We start from the raw sequence: 17330 nt of genomic DNA, 5'->3' as shown, positions 1-17330 counted from the left end.
ACTCTAATTCATTTGACGCCTAGAGATGCAAGCCGCGCCCCACGTTAGCATGCATATGTGATATTCACATGCAAATAGGGACAGAAAAGAGCAGAAGGAAAATAAAGTAGAGAGGTTTGAGGCAATCTCTGAAGGGGGTTTTTTGTTACTGTGCTTCGAGCTCACTGTAGTCCTTGCTTGTAGGTAGATCTTGCTTTTCATTGGGGTCCAGCATTCTTTCTAAACCTTGTTCACTGTAGGAGACTTTTCTCTCTTGGGGTTCATATGTTTTCAATGGATTCCGAAGCTGGTGAGAACGAGATGAGAGCAGACAGGAGAGAGATGTTATCAGTCCAGGAGAAAAGAGCTTTCTGAGTTCCAACACTGTTTCTCCAATTTAAAACTCCCCTAGTTGGCCAGCAGGTGGTCACATGACCAACTGGTTTGACCAGGTCTCTTTTGTGTATTGGGGAGCAGGAACTGGTTCCTTTGTTCTTTCCAGTCAGGGATTTGGCAATCCCTTGTAATAGGCCTTCTTATCTTCCCAGCAACAATTTTAACATTTAGTGTCCATGTGGCGAAACTAATGTGCCTTATTTTTGGCAGGTGGGGGCCTGCATGACAGTATAATTGTATGTATTGCTGGATAAAGATGTTATTGAATAGGTTTTTATTAATGGCTTTTATTGTAGAATGTTGGCCAAGGGGAAACTGTGATGGGGTATCTCAGATGGATGCAACATGGGGAATGATGGATCCATGGTGGTAAATGGAAGTTGTCCTAAGGGAACCGAAGTCTGAGCAGGTGCTCTCGGTCAGACCGTCTGGAATGAAGGGATCCATGATGCCCACTTCCCTCCCTTCTCCTCTTCCTCCTTCTCCTAAAGTGGCTTCCAGATTCCTGGTGGCAATGACCAAGTCCTTGTGATGGCGATGTTGTGGAGGACCCAGCAGACCACCACGAACTTGGAGGCAGGCTCCATTGTGTATTGGAGGCCTCCCCCCACAAGAGGTCTAGGCATCAGAAGTGTTGCTTTAGCATGTTAATGTTCTGCTCCATGATGCTCCTCGTGGCTCCATGGCTCTCATTATATACCTGCTGTCTCACTTAATCAGGAGTTGGCAGAAGTACATCAGATATGTGTACAAGGGGGAGACTTTCTCCATGAGCAGCCACTTTCTGGTTGTGAAGATGGCAGGAATGGCAGACTGCTTCAGAATGAAGACCTTGAGGCAGCTGCCAGGATAGCGGGTATTCACTATCATGATGTACTGTGCATGGTCTCATATCAACTGCACATAAATTGAGTGGTAGCCCTTGTGGTTCCTATATCTCTCCTCATTCATATGGGGGGTCCACAGAGTCACGTGTGTGTAGTCAATATGCCATGCACCATTGGCAATCCCATTATATTGGCAAAGACATGTGCCCTCTCATCGTGCTTCTCCCCGCTGAGGAAGAAAATGATGTATTTGCCTCTCCTAGCATAGTTGGCCTCCAACACCTCCGGGATGCATCGATGGCGTGTCATCCTTGCCCTAATGTGAGGCTCCAGGTCGTGATGAAGCAGAGGGTACAGTTCTGTGACCATCTCCTTTTTGAACCTCAGGCACTGCTCCTAGGCTAAGTGGAAGTAAGAAAGGTGCTCAAAAAAAACCTGTGGTGGGTAGGGTCTTTTGTGCAGAACCCTTCTTCTGCTCCCTCTTCACAGAGCTTCCCCTCTCTACAGTCTGTGCTCCAATTCTCAGTCACGTTGCAGACCCAGAGGCACTGCAACAACAGTCCCCATACTTTGTACATAGTTGTCCCACCAAATCCTCTGGACTCCCTGAATGTATGCTCACCACAAAACTTCCAAAAACAAGCCACAGCACATCCACTAACTTTACCACAGCAGAAGTAGGTCAAAAGCACCTTACTTTCAGTTTGGATGCCTAGCCCTTTAATTAACACTAGTGGCGTGTCCCTCTTGGTGCTGAACACATGTTCCACTGACAGTGTTTAGCACAGGCATTCAGTGCTTATGCACAGACCAAGTTCCTGAAACGTGCATGATATCAGCCGGAACGGCTGACTGATGTCATGTTAGGATCTCTTTTGACGCTTCCAGTGTATGCATGACATGCCCAAGCTAGCACGCTTCCCAGCATGGGGTGCTGTGCGAACTGCACCAGAAGTGGCCAGTAGAGTGACTTGTGCCATTTTCAGCCTTCAGGACTTCTGTAGTGCCAGCACCAGCGTTGGAGCCCAATTTTGCAGCCTCTGTTTATTTAAATAGAGGTACCAAACTACACAAAATAAGCTGAAAAAAATCCTCTATTAACATAGCAGAGAGATATGTTTGACATTGATGCACTAAATGTACAACAACTTGCTCTAACTTCAACCAGTGTGTGTGCGCATGTGGGTTGGGTTAATTTAGAAGGGGACTTTCGTATTTCAACCTGTATGTTAATAAGCTTTGCATCGATCGGTATTGAATAATTCAGTTTTTTATTCTGAAACTAAACGAGATAAAGTATATAATTGGTCGTATCGGTAACTGGGTAAAACATTGAAATATATGTTGTGACCCGTGGAGAAGTGGAACTAGATATTGGATTCTCGGGGTTTCTCAAAGAGGTGAAAAAAGGATGAGCTAATGGCTGCTCTCTTAGCAGGCTTACCCCCAACTGACTCAAAACAATATCCAAAAACGATACTAACTCTTGACCACCATATATCTTGACATGTCACTTCTCTGGAAACAACTCACATAGACATCAAGGTTCCTGCTGTTCACTTAGCTTCAAGACACATGATTTCCAGTAAGGGTTTGTTTTTACACAAAGTCCCAAGTTCTTTCAGTGACCTTTTCAAAAAAAAAAGTCCAGCACCTATAAAATCTCTTCAATCATTCAAATAAATCAATTTCCACAATTTTTAAACATGAGTCCTCAAAAATATAAAAAAATGGAAGTAATCTCATAACAGTATGCATACCACAGCAAAAAAGCGAGAGAACATAACTAATGTAGATGCGGATGACCCTGAACATACTCTCTCTCTTTCAGACACAGCAAGCAGCTGTGTGAGGCAGTGACCTTTGGCTGCTTGGACATAGATGGTCTCATAGATACAGAAGCTTCTGTCAATGTCATGGGAGACAAAACTTTCAACAAACTTTAGGATTGCCCCATTCTGCTCAAACCAGAGAACATAAAAATTTTCTCTTACAACAGTGATAAACTGCTGAAAATCCTTGTAACGTTTGAAACACCAGTCTCATTCAAAGACAAAGAGAAAAGAGAACAAAGAACAAAGAACAGTACAGCACAGGAACAAGCCATTCGGCCCTCCAAGCCTGCGCCGATCTTGATGCCTGCCTAAACTAAAACCTTCTGCACTTCCGGGGACCGTATCCCTTCTATTCCCATCCTATTCATGTATTTGTCAAGATTACTCTTAAATGTCATTATCGTACCTGCTTCCACCATCTCCCCTGGCAGCAAGTTCCAGGCACTCACCACCCTCTGTGTAAAGAACTTGCCTCACACATCCCCTCTAAACTTTGCCCCCCTCACCTTAAACCTATGTGCCCTAGTAACTGACTCTTCCACCCTGGGAAAAAGCTTCTGACTATCCACTCTGTCCATGCCGCTCATAACTTTGTAAACCTCTATCATGTCACCCCTCCACCTCCGTCGTTCCAGTGAAAACAATCCGAGTTTATCCAACCTCTCCTCATAGCTAGAAAGAATCTTTTATTCTATGTGAGATCTGGAGAATGTGATATGCTTATCAGTTTCCACACAGCGACAGATCTGCACATGATTGCAGTCACATACGTGATTCCTTCACATAACAAAAACATTGTTGAACTGTATGCTGACCACTTCACTGGTACTGGCAAACTGAAAGGTGTTACATGCAAGCTGCATGTAGACCCTAATGTGCCCCCAGTTGCACATTAATGGTGACGAGTACCATTTCATGTCAGGAAACAGACAGGGAAGGAACTTCAACACCTACTTGATTTTGACAATATTGAGAAAGTTGGGAGAGTTCCGAAGAAGGGTCACTGACCCGAAACGTTAACTCTGCTTCTCTTTCCACAGATGCTGCCAGACCTGCTGAGTGAATCCAGCATTTCTTGTTTTTGTTTCAGATTTCCAGCATCCGCAGTATTTTGCTTTTATTATTGAGAAAGTTGGCGATGAGCCGACCCCTTGGGCTGCACCCATACAAGTCATCAAGAAACACAAGAGCGAGAACCAGATTAGAATTTGCATCGATATGCAATCACCAAACCAAGCCACACAACAAGAAAGACACTGATATTCGATGATATCATAGAGAAAGTGAAAGGTGCTAAACACTTGCTAAACTTGACCTCAATGCAGGCTACCATCAAATTGAACTTGCAGAAGAATTGAGATACCTTATTGTATTCTCTACTCACATCGCACTTTTCCAATAAAAGAGCCTTAACTTTGGAGGCAGCTCAGCAGCTGAGGTATTTCAGCACTTGATTCAGTCTGCACTTCAAGAATTTGAAGGCCCACTGAACATCAGTGATGGCATTCTCATCTACAGCCGTACCGAAAAGGAATTCGAGACACACCTACATGCATGCCTACAACATCTCAGAGAATGTAACTCACCTTGTACAAAGACAAGTGCTTATTCAATGAAAGCAAAATTGAATTCTTCAGTCATGTGTTCAGTGGTGAAGGAGTATCACCAGATCCACAGAAAGCTGAAGCCATTGCAAATTCTGAAGATCCTACAAACATGCAGGAAGTCTGGAGTCTGCTAGGACTCGTCATGTACTGCAGTTATTTCATTCCTGACCTCGCTACGCTATCTGACCCCTTACGTGAGCTGACAAAAGAGACCACCAAGTGGGAATGGACTAAATCACACCAACAGGCGGTACACCAGATCAGCTTGTCAATAAGTTGCTCAAATACCTATTTCAACCCTGAGAAAACCACCCAGCTAGTCGTGGATGCAAGCCTGGTTGGCTTACGGGCAGTTCTCATACAGCAAGATAGGTAACTCATCAATTGTTGCAATGGCAAGCAGATCGCTAATACCTGTAGGTCAACGTTATTCGCAAGCAGAGAGAAAAGCGCTCTCAATTACTTGGTGTATCTTTCATTTTCACCTTTACTTATATAAAGTGAATTTAAGGTAATAATCAATCATAGACCACCAATATTCAACAATCCACATAGCAAACCATTCACTTGAATAGGTAGTTGGATACTCAAACTACAAGAATACAAGTTCCAAGTTGAATATCGGCCAGGCTAGCCAACCCAGCAGACTATCTGTCATGACATCTGTTGCCGACAGTCAATCCCACTAGTCACAAGGAAAAGGTTGCCAAACAACATCTTATCTACGTAAGCATAAATGTGGTGCCAAAGTCACTAAAACTAGCCAACATCAAAGGTGCAACAGAACAAGATGAGGCTTTGCAACTATGTATGGAGGCTATGGAATCACAAAACTAGAAAGACATGATCGAGAAAGTATCTACAAACGAAATCACTCACAAACTACAAGGCCTTCACAAGGTTCAAAATAAGCTAACTGTTACAACCACATCTGGTCTCATACTATGCAACAACTGTATTGTCATTCCACACCCATTGAGGAAATGTGTTGTCATAAAAGCACAGGAAGGACACCAAGGAATAGTCAAAACCAAACAATTCCTTAGGAAAAAGATATGGTTCCCAGGAACTGACCATATGGTAGAGCACAAAATTAGTGTTTGCCATGTCAAGCAACTACAATGTCAAAACTTCATGATCCTCCCAAGATGTCGGAACTACCTCCAGGGCCATGGATTGAAGTCAGCGTTGACTCTGTAGATTTGCCCACAGATGAACACTTACTTCATGTCACTAATGACAAAAGCAGATTCCCAATGGTGGAATTAGTTATGTCAACTTCAACGAAAGCAATCATCCCAAAGTTTGACCAGATCTTTGCCTTGCTTGGAATCCCTAAAACAGTAAGAAGTGAAAATGGACCCCCATTCATCAGTGATGAGTTCAGCAAATTCAAAAACAGCCTAGGGTTCACTCATAGGAAAATCACACCCCATTGGCCAAGAGCTAATGGAGAAGCTGAGAGATTTATGCGAACCTTGAAAAAAGTGATATGCACAGCTACAGCTGAGAACAAGTCATGGAACATGCAAACATACAAATTAGGAGCAGGAGTAGGCTATTCAGCCCCTCGAGCCTGCTCTGCCATTCAATAAGGTCATAGCTGGTCTGTTTGTGTCTCAGATTCCACACTCCCATCTACCCCCGATAACCTTTGATTCCCTTGCCTAACAAGAATCTATCTACCTTCATCTTAAAAATATTCAATGACCCCACCTCCACCACCTTCTAAGGTAGAGAGTTCCAAAGTTGCACAAACCCTCTGACAGAAAACATTTCTCCTCATCTCTGTCCTAAAAGGGTGCCCCTAGTTCTGGACTCACCCACAAGAGGAAGCATCCTTTCCACATCCACCTTGTCAAGACCGTTCAGGATTTTATATACTTCAATGAAGTCTCCCCTCACTCTTCTAAACTCCAGTGAAAACAAGCCCAGTCAGTCCAACCTTTTCTCATAAGGCAACCCATTCATTCCAGGTATCAACCTAGTAAACCTCCTCTGAACCGCCTCCAACGCATTTACATTCTTCCTTAAATAAGGAGAGCAAAACTACGCACATTATTCAAGATGTGGTCTCACCAATGCCCTGTGTAACTGAAGCATAACATCCTTACTTTTATTTTCAATTCCTCTCACAATAAAGGGGAGCATTCCATTAGCCTTCTTTTTTACTTGCTGTACCTGCATACTAACTTTTTGTGACTCATGCACTAGCACACCTAGATCCCTCTGCACCTCGAAATTCTGCAGTCATTGTCTGTTTAAGTATTACTCTGCTTTTTTATTCTTCCTGCCAAAGTGAACAACTTCAAATTTTCCCACATTATACTCCATCTGCCAGATTTTTGCCCACTCACTCAACTATCTATATGGGTCTGCAACCTCCTTATGTCCTCCTCACAACATACTTTCTGACCTATCTTTGTTCCATCTGCAGATTTAGCTACCATGCCATCACTCCCCTCGTCTAAGTCATTGATATAAATTGTAAAAAGTTGAGGCCGCAGCGCAGACCCTTGAGGGATTCCAAGAGCTATATCCCTTTCTTCTTAACTACAGAGTGACACCTCACTAAACTACTGGAAAACCTCCAGCTACACTCATCTTTGCACATCCTACGCACACACGTCTACCTGAGCTACTCTGCGGAACTAATGATCAACATGTACATGAATGTGAATGAGAACAGAAGGATAGAATGAAAGCGAAACATGCAGAGTGAAACATGAAGCCTCGAGCTACACCACTTAAGCCAGGAGAGAAAGTACTTGTGAACTGTAATGGCCATATTGGAAAGCAAACAACCCCTTACGACAGTCAACCTTTTGTTGGTCCAAACACAAAAAGATCAATGATCACTGCGAAGCGCAGTTCACAAATCATCACAAGAAATGCATCATTCTTCAAAGCACTGAAAACACCAATCGAAAGCATTGAATTCGATACCGACATCAACACCTCAGCTGAAAAACATGAGTCAAATGTGACTACATCTGATGTCAGATGATATTCTACTCATGAGACAAAACATCCACCATGGTTAAGTGACTATGCTGCAAAATGAACTATTTACGTTTAAATTATTGTTTATATTTTTTAGAAACAAACCATTGAAACATGTTATGTCTCTCATTTACTAAGAAGGGGAGGGATGTATTGTTTGTAGTGTTTTGAAATTGCAATTGCATTATTAATTTTTTACTCTAGAGGCTGCTGTAGAACACACATGTTAGCAAAGAGAAAATGAAACTAAGAGAAGCCTTTGTGTTCAGCTATTACATCTTTGACTCTCTGTCTTTGCCACTATCCTATACCAAATCAGTTAAACCTCACTGAAGTCACGAGAACATGACAGAGCTTATAATTTCCCAACCAGAACTCCCTATAAGCACCACTAATTATTGGGAGCAACCAATTAGAAACTTGGTCAGCTTTGGTTAAGTGGGTAACACTTGCACTTCAGAGTTAGAAGGTCATGGGTTACAGGCTGATTCCAGGGATTTGAGCTTATAAACTAGGTTGATACTTTTGTGCAATACTGAGGGAGTGATACAATGTTGAAATTGCTGTATTTTGGTCTTAAAAGATCCCATGATACCATGTGAAGAAGAGCAGGGAGAGTTCTCCCGGTGTACTAGGCAATATTTGTTCCTCAACCAGCACCTAAATCAAATGATCGAGTCATTTATTTTATCACTTTTGGGGGCCTTCCTATGCAGAAATTGGCTGCTGTATTTTTTATATTACAACAGTGACTGCATTTCAAAAGTGGCTCATTGGCTGTTAATCACTTTGGCACATCTTGAGTTTGTGAAATGTGCTATATAAATGCAGATTCTTTCTTTGATATTGTCGATTACACACCCAAAAAAAGATCTATATCTCCTTGATAACTTATCATGGTAATCTTTAATTACACAAACATTTAGGACATTCAGGTAGCACCTTAAATGGATGTCAATTCTTGAGCACCATCATCACTTTCTTCCCCATCAGAGATAAAAGTGGTCTAGTCCTGACTTGCAATTATCTCAGAATGTGATGAGTTGCTAGTTACTGAATCATTTTTTTTTAACAGTAATCATGGAGGTTTTGACTTTGTATGGTTTGGGATTCAATAGTCTGGCTGATTGCCCTTCTTTAATGAACTATTATCACATTATTCTGTCTAATTATCAGTGATTCCGTTCTGAATCTGTGGGCTGTGTGCTTTCCCTTTTTTGTCTCTTAATCATTGAACAGCCAACTTATCTGTTAAGTGTTAGAGAATTCACAGTTCTTTTATAAAATGCAGAAACTCTGCTGAAGGTAATGTGATAAGTATTGTTAAATTGTTTCACAGGAATTTATCGAGTTCTTAGTTTTATGATTTTCATTCCACTCTGGCAGCAGTATAAAAAATGTAAAGTCCCACAATTTCCATAAAGTGTAGTATTTCAGCATTGGCTTTGGGCTAAAATAACATGAATCTTCTACTTGTGTCATTCATTGGCTGTGAAGCACATTGTGACATCTTAAAAGCATGACAGGTAGTTGTATAAATGCAAATTCTTTCTTTCTTGTAAAACCAAGAAAGGTGACCCATTGCTCATGAATTATTTCTTCTTCGGGTATATTTGGATGAAGAAGTTATTTGAGAAACAGTCCAAGTAGTTGGCTGATTTAGATTTCACAAGTTCTACAACAGAGTTCTGAGAGTATTCATCAATTTAAAGGGTAGACCACCCCCAGATGGAAAAGGTCCATAAAAGTCTGCATATTATGCCATGGTCCTTCAGGCAATTCCGACATCTGTAGTGTTTGACACTTTCTATTAGAAAGTGTAGCTTGGCAGCAGAGGCAGGTAGCAATCAGGTCCTCAATATGTTTGTTCGCTATCGAAATATGTGACATCTGTTTTGGTTGGTACAGAGTTGGTGATTTGGATCAGTACCAGATTAGATTTTTTCTGATTAGCTTCGTTGTGATCCATTTTCTCTTTTTTATCACATAGAATACGACATGTGTTATTCTGGTTTACAATTTAGCTATCGTACTAATCTGCCCCATTTCTCGTGCAGCTGCCTCCAGTTCAATTGTATGTAGTGTTTCTATATAATGCAGGAATTCGTTGAACAAGTCCACACTTGTCCATAATTAAGCTTCTGGAAAGGTGCCAATATGATTGCTTCAAATATTGGAATAGGTGAGATGGCACGTAAAGAGCGATTCTGGCTCCCAGTGGGATTAATTAAAATTAATGGTCGGAAAATCAGAGATTTTGCACCCGTAATATCTAACATGCTCCCTTTGATTGCTTCTCCCTGTTGAAAATGCTATTGTAAAAATATTTTCATCATCTGTGCTGGATAAATAAAGACTGTGTGAAGTTTTTTTTGTGTACATTAGATGTTTATTTCTTCTCAGGATGGGAGTGAAATAGGCAAGGCCAAAATTTATGCCTATCCCTATTTTCCCTGAGAAGGTATTGGTGGCCCCTCTCCTTGAACTGCTGCAGATTCCAAAGTGCGGTGTTCCCACAATGCTGTTAGATAGAAAATTCCAGGATGTAATAGACAGTTGACAGTATTTGTCTAAGTCAGAGTGTTGTGTGGTTTGTGGAAGAACTTGGAGGTGATGTAATCACCCAAAAATGGTACTTTACTTCTCAATAGTAGAAGTTGTTGAGAGGGAGAAGCTGTGATATAACCTTGGTGCTCAGGTTATTGTTGGCTCATAAAGAAAAAACATTTGTATTTATATAGCACTTTTCACAACCATAAACCATCTCAATGTGCTTTACAGCCAATGAAATAGCTTTTTGAAGTGTAGTCACTGTTGTAATGTAGGAAACGCAACAGCAAACTCCCACAAACAGGAATGAAATAATGACCAGATAATAATCTGTTTTTGTGATGTTAATTGAGGATAAATATTAGCCAGGAATAACTCCTCTGCTCTTCGTCAAAATAATGCATTGGGATCTTTTAGATCAACCCAAGCAGGCAGACAGAGTCTCAGTTTAACATCACATCTGAAAGACAGGACATCTGACTGTGCAACACACTCTCAGCACTACACTACACTGCACTAGAACGTCAGCCTTGATTTTTTGCGCTTAAGCCCCAGAAAGAGACTTGAACCCAGAACTTTATGATGCAGAGATAACTGAGCCACAGCTGACATAATGGAATCTCTGCCTACTGTGTCACTGCTGTGCTGCTTGTCTTTACACAAAGTCAGAAATTCTGATACCTGAAATATTTGGTCAAGTCTTTAAGTATAATACTTGGGATTCATCAGGTTCTTGTAAGGTATGAGGTGGGATCAGATTAAGAGAGAATACAAGAAGGTCTAAATTATATTTCCAGTGCATATGTATAAATGGACAAAGTGTAGTAAATAAGATTGGTGAGCTGCAGGCTCAAATAGGAACATCGGAATATGATGTTGTGATGATAATGGAGACCTGGCTCAAAAAAGGGCAGGACCAGGTACTAAATATTCCTGGATACAAGGTGTTCAGGGATGATATGCAAGGAAAGAAAGGAGGAGGGGTGGCAGTATTGATGAAGGAAAATTTTACTGTGCTGGAGAGAGAGAGGATGTCCTGGAGGGGTCAAAGACAGAATCTCCTTAGTTAGAGTTAAGAAATAATAGAGATTCCATTATACTACTAGCTGTATTCGATAGGCCACGCACTAGTGGGAAAGATATAGTAGAAAAGATTTTTGGGGAAATTACAGAGCAGTGCAAGAATAAAAGAGTAGTGATAATGGGGGACATCTATTATCTAATATAACCTGGGATAGTGATAGTGTAAAGCGCAGAGAAGGGAGGAATTTCTGAAGTGTGTTCAGGAGAATTTTCTTGATCAGTATGTTTCTGGCTCAGCAAGGAAGAAGGCACTGCTGGAGCTGGTTCTGGAGAATGAGGTGGGTCAAGTGGATCAAGTAGGGGAACATTTAGTGATCATAGTATCGTAAGGTTTAGATTAGGTATGGAAAAGGTCAATGAGCAATCTAGAATAAAAATATTTATTTGGAGGAGGGCCAATTTCAATGGGTTGAGAACAGATCTGTCCCAGGTAAATTGAAATCAAAACAGAAAGTGCTAGAAATACTCAGCAGCATCTGTGGAGAGAGAAGCAGAGTTAATGTTTCAGTTCAATGACCTTTCATCAGTTCTGGCCAATCAGATTAACCTCGGCGGTGGGAAAACTTTAGAGATGATAATCCAGGACAAAATTAAGGGTCACTTGTATAAGTATGGATTAATTAAGGAAAACCAGCACAGATTTATTAAAGGCAAATCGCTTTTAACTTGATTGAGTTTTTTGATGAGGGAGCAGAGAGGGTTGATGAGGGTAATGCAGTTCCTGTGGTATATATGGACTTCCAAAAGGTGTTTAATAAAGTGCCACATAATAGGTTTTCTAATAACAGTGAAGCCATGTAATAAGAGGGACATTGGAAACACGGATACAAAATTGGCTAAAGGACAAGAAACAAACATTAATGATGAATGGTTGTTTTTTGGAGTGGTCTTCCACAGGGGTCATTACTTGGACCACGGCTTTTCTTGATATATACAAGTGGGCCCACATCAGAGACGCCATCTATGAGTCAGCTTTGACCACCTACAGCAAAAGTGCAAAGAGAAATGCAGACTGGTTTCAATCTCATAATGAAGAGCTGGAACCTGTCATAGCCGCTAAGCACATTGCACTGTTGAACTACAAGAAAGCCCCCAGCGATTTAACATCCGCAGCACTTAAAGCAGCCAGAAGTACTGCACAAAGAACAGCTAGGCGTTGCGCAAACGACTACTGGCAACAGCTATGCAGTCATATTCAGCTGGCCTCAGACACCGGAAACATCAGAGGAATGTATGATGGCATGAAGAGAGCTCTTGGGCCAACCATCAAGAAGATCGCCCCCCTCAAATCTAAATCGGGGGACATAATCACTGACCAACGCAAACAGATGGACTGCTGGGTTGAGCACTACCTAGAACTGTACTCCAGGGAGAATGCTGTCACTGAGACTGCCCTCAATGCAGCCCAGCCTCTACCAGTCATGGATGAGCTGGACATACAGCCAACCAAATCGGAACTCAGTGATGCCATTGATTCTCTAGCCAGCGGAAAAGCCCCTGGGAAGGACAGCATTACCCCTGAAATAATCAAGAGTGCCAAGCCTGCTATACTCTCAGCACTACATGAACTGCTATGCCTGTGCTGGGACGAGGGAGCAGTACCCCAGGACATGCACGATGCCAATATCATCACCCTCTATAAAAACAAAGGTGACAGCGGTGACTGCAACAACTACCGTGGAATCTCCCTGCTCAGCATAGTGGGGAAAGTCTTTGCTCGAGTCGCTCTGAACAGGCTCCAGAAGCTGGCCCAGCGCGTCTACCCTGAGGCACAGTGTGGCTTTCGTGCAGAGAGATCGACCATTGACAAGCTGTTCTCCCTTCGTAAGATACAGGAGAAATGCCGTGAACAACAGATGCCCCTCTACATTGCTTTCATTGATCTCACCAAAGCCTTTGACCTCGTCAGCAGACGTGGTCTCTTCAGACTACTAGAAAAGATCGGATGTCCACCAAAGCTACTAAGTATCATCACCTCATTCCATGACAATATGAAAGGCACAATTCAACATGGTGGCTCCTCATCAGAGCCCTTTCCTATCCTGAGTGGTGTGAAACAGGGCTGTGTTCTCGCACCCACACTTTTTGGGATTTTCTTCTCCCTGCTGCTTTCACATGCGTTCAAATCCTCTGAAGAAGTAATTTTCCTTCACACAAGATCAGGGGGCAGGTTGTTCAACCTTGCCCGTCTAAGAGCGAAGTCCAAAGTACGGAAAGTCCTCATCAGAGAACTCCTCTTTGCTGACGATGCTGCTTTAACATCTCACACTGAAGAGTGCCTGCAGAGTCTCATCGACAGGTTTGCGGCTGCCTGCAATGAATTTGTCCTAACCATCAGCTTCAAGAAAACGAACATCATGGGGCAGGACGTCAGAAATGCTCCATCCATCAATATTGGCGACCACGCTCTGAAAGTGGTTCAAGAGTTCACCTACCTAGGCTCAACTATCACCAGTAACCTGTCTCTAGATGCAGAAATCAACAAGCGCATGGGTAAGGCTTCCACTGCTATGTCCAGACTGGCCAAGAGAGTGTGGGAAAATGGCGCACTGACACGGAACACAAAAGTCCGAGTGTATCAGGCCTGTGTCCTCAGTACCTTGCTCTACGGCAGCGAGGCCTGGACAACGTATGCCAGCCAAGAGCGACGTCTCAATTCATTCCATCTTCGCTGCCTTCGGAGAATACTTGGCATCAGGTGGCAGGACTATATCTCCAACACAGAAGTCCTTGAAGCGGCCAACACCCCCAGCTTATACACACTACTGAGTCAGCGGCGCTTGAGATGGCTTGGCCATGTGAGCCGCATGGAAGATGGCAGGATCCCCAAAGACACATTGTACAGTGAGCTAGCCACTGGTATCAGACCCACCGGCCGTCCATGTCTCCGCTATAAAGACGTCTGCAAACGCGACATGAAATCGTGTGACATTGATCACAAGTCGTGGGAGTCAGTTGCCAGCATTCGCCAGAGCTGGCGGGCAGCCATAAAGACAGGGCTAAATTGTGGCGAGTCGAAGAGACTTAGTAGTTGGCAGGAAAAAAGACAGAGGTGCAAGGGGAGAGCCAACTGTGCAACAGCCCCGACAAACAAATTTCTCTGCAGCACCTGTGGAAGAGCCTGTCACTCCAGAATTGGCCTTTATAGCCACTCCAGGAGCTGCTTCACAAACCACTGACCACCTCCAGGCGCGTATCCATTGTCCCTCGAGATAAGGAGGCCCGAAAGAAAGAAAGAATTAATGACTTTGAATTGGGTGTACAAGAAAAATAATTCAAAATTTGGGGATGACACAAAACTTGGAAGTATTGTGAACTGTGAGGAGGACAGAGATAGAGCGGCGGACACATAGCAGATGAAATTTAATGCAGAGAAGTGAAAAATGATACATATTGGTAGTAAGATGAGGGGAGACAATATAAAATAAAGGGTACAAGTCTAAAGTGGGTGCAGGAGCAGAGGCACTGGTGCGTATATGTGCACAAATCATTGAAGGTGGCAGGGAAGGTTGAGAAAGTGGTTAAAAAAGACTAATAGGATCCTGAGCTTTATAAATAGAGGTACAGAGTACAAAAACAAGGACGTTATGATAAACCTTTATAAAGCACTCCTCAACTGGAGGAGTTCTGGGCACTGTACTTTAGGAAGGACGTGAAGGCTTCAAAGAGGGTGCAGAAAAGATTCATGAGAATAGTTCCAGGGATGAGGAATTTCAGTTATGTAGATAGATTGGAGAAGCTGGGGTTGTTCGCTTTAAAGAGAAGGTTGAAAGGAGATTTGAAGGAGGTGTTCAAAATCATGAAGGGTCTGGAAGAGTAGATAGAGAGAAACTGTTGCCATTTATGGAAGGGTCGAAAATCAGAGGACACTGATTTAATGTGATTGGCAAAAGAACCAAAAGCGGCATGAAGAAAAACTATGTTACGCAACGAGTGGTTACAATCTGGAATGCACTGCTTGAAAGGGTGGTGGAGGTAGATTCAATGTCGGCTTTCAAAAGCAACTGAAGGGAAAAAAGGTGCAGGGCTACAGAGAAAGGGTCGGGAGTAAGAGTAGCTGAATTGCTCTTGCAGAGAGTCAGCACAGACTTGACAGCTGAATGGCCTCCTTCTGTGCTGTAACCATTCGATCATTCTATGATTCTTTGAGAGGGGTACTGCCTGGAATTGGTTCGTTGCTTTAATTCTTTACCTGTGTGTATGAATATTCATATTTGATTACTATTTGAAAGTGGCGTGATCGGTAGATACCTGGCAGTTCATTCAGTCCATGTCCAGCTTCCCTGAATACCTGTTTCAAAATATTATCTCTTCAGCATTTAAATAGATTGTGTGAATTATCTCCAGGTGGTATCCCTCCCAAAGGGAACAGAACCTGATGAATCCCAAGTATTCCTGAAAGACCTGACCAAATATTTCACGTACCAGAGTTTCTGACTGGATACAGAACAAGCAGAAGAAAATGAAAGAGATGAGATAAAGCTTTCAAGATGTTATAGACCTTGTTCCAATTTGGGCATCTCCATTTGGGCATCTTACTATTTCTCAGGTCCACGTCAAAATTAATCAGTGTGGCAAGTCCATGCCTCCTAGAAACTGAAGAAAGACCTTCAGCACAAAGTAACCTTTGATATTTTGCTTTGGGTGAACAATAGATCCACATATTCCCTCCAGACTATAGGTAAGATTTTCATTACCTGTTCACAGCAATAGCGACTACAATTTGCATTAACATAACAGCTTTAACATAGTAAAATGTTCCAAGGCACTTCACAGGAGTGTAATCAGACAAAAATTGACAATAATCCAAAGAAGGAGACATTAGGTCAAATATGAACAAAAGCTTGATCAAAGAAGGTGGTTTAAAGGAGCATCTTAAAGGAGGCCGGAGAGAGGGTGAAGAGACGGAAAGGTTTAGGGAGGGAATTTCAGAGGTTAGAGTAAAGAAGACTGACACACGGCCACCAATGATCTGGCGAAAGGAGTAGGGATGCTCAAGAGGCAGGAATTGAAGGAACACAGTTTTCGGAGTGTTGTAGGGCGAGACGAGGTTACAGAAATCATTTCAGAATACAATGGCTATTGGTCATTTAAGATAATTTTGTAACAGACTAAACTACTAAGTATGTGTTGACTCATAGATACAGTTGTTAATAATAAGTGGTAACAGCAAAGTGTTAAATTTGGTAAGTTGATTATCCCTGATTGGCTTTCTTTGCAAATCTTTCTTTAAGAAAAAGGACATTTTATGGAAGAGGAGTAGCTTCTGATTCATATCAAGGTACATTCTTTTTTGTAGATACATAGACATCCTACCAGCAGTGACTGCGTGTTATAGCTTGGTCTAAACCATAATTAACTGCCATATTAAAAATATTGCATTCTTTTAACCATAAAACATGTTCAATGCAAACTCACCTTTTTAGAAGTCAATCTACAAAACAAAGGAACTCCATAAAATACATAAAACCATGCTGGTGGCCACCTGTGATGTTTGCCAAGTATGCTCTAGAACATAGAACATAGAACATAGAACATACAGCACAGAACAGGCCCTTCGGCCCACAATGTTGTGCCGATCCTTTGTCCTCTGTCAAGGACAATTTAATCTATACCCCATCATTCTCCTTTATCCATATACCTATCCAAAAGCCTTTTGAAAGTCCCTAAAGTTTCTGACTCAACAACTTCCCCGGGCAAGGCATTCCATGCCTCGACCACTCTCTGGGTAAAGAACCTTCCCCTGACATCCCCCTTATATCTCCCACCCTTCACCTTAAATTTATGACCCCTTGTAACGCTTTGCTCCACCCGGGGAAAAAGTTTCTGACTGTCTACCCTATCTATTCCCCTGATCATCTTATAAACCTCTATCATGTCACCCCTCATCCTTCTCCTTTCTAATGAGAAGAGGCCTAGAATGTTCAGCCTTTCCTCGTAAGACTTATTCTCCATTCCAGGCAACATCCTGGTAAATCTCCTCTGCACCCTCTCCAAGGCTTCCACATCCTTCCTAAAATGAGGCGACCAGAACTGCACACAGTACTCCA

The sequence above is a fragment of the Heterodontus francisci genome, chromosome 6 (assembly GCF_036365525.1).
Source record: "Heterodontus francisci isolate sHetFra1 chromosome 6, sHetFra1.hap1, whole genome shotgun sequence".
Classification (NCBI taxonomy): Eukaryota; Metazoa; Chordata; class Chondrichthyes; order Heterodontiformes; family Heterodontidae; genus Heterodontus; species Heterodontus francisci.
This window is presented reverse-complemented; position numbering follows the sequence as displayed.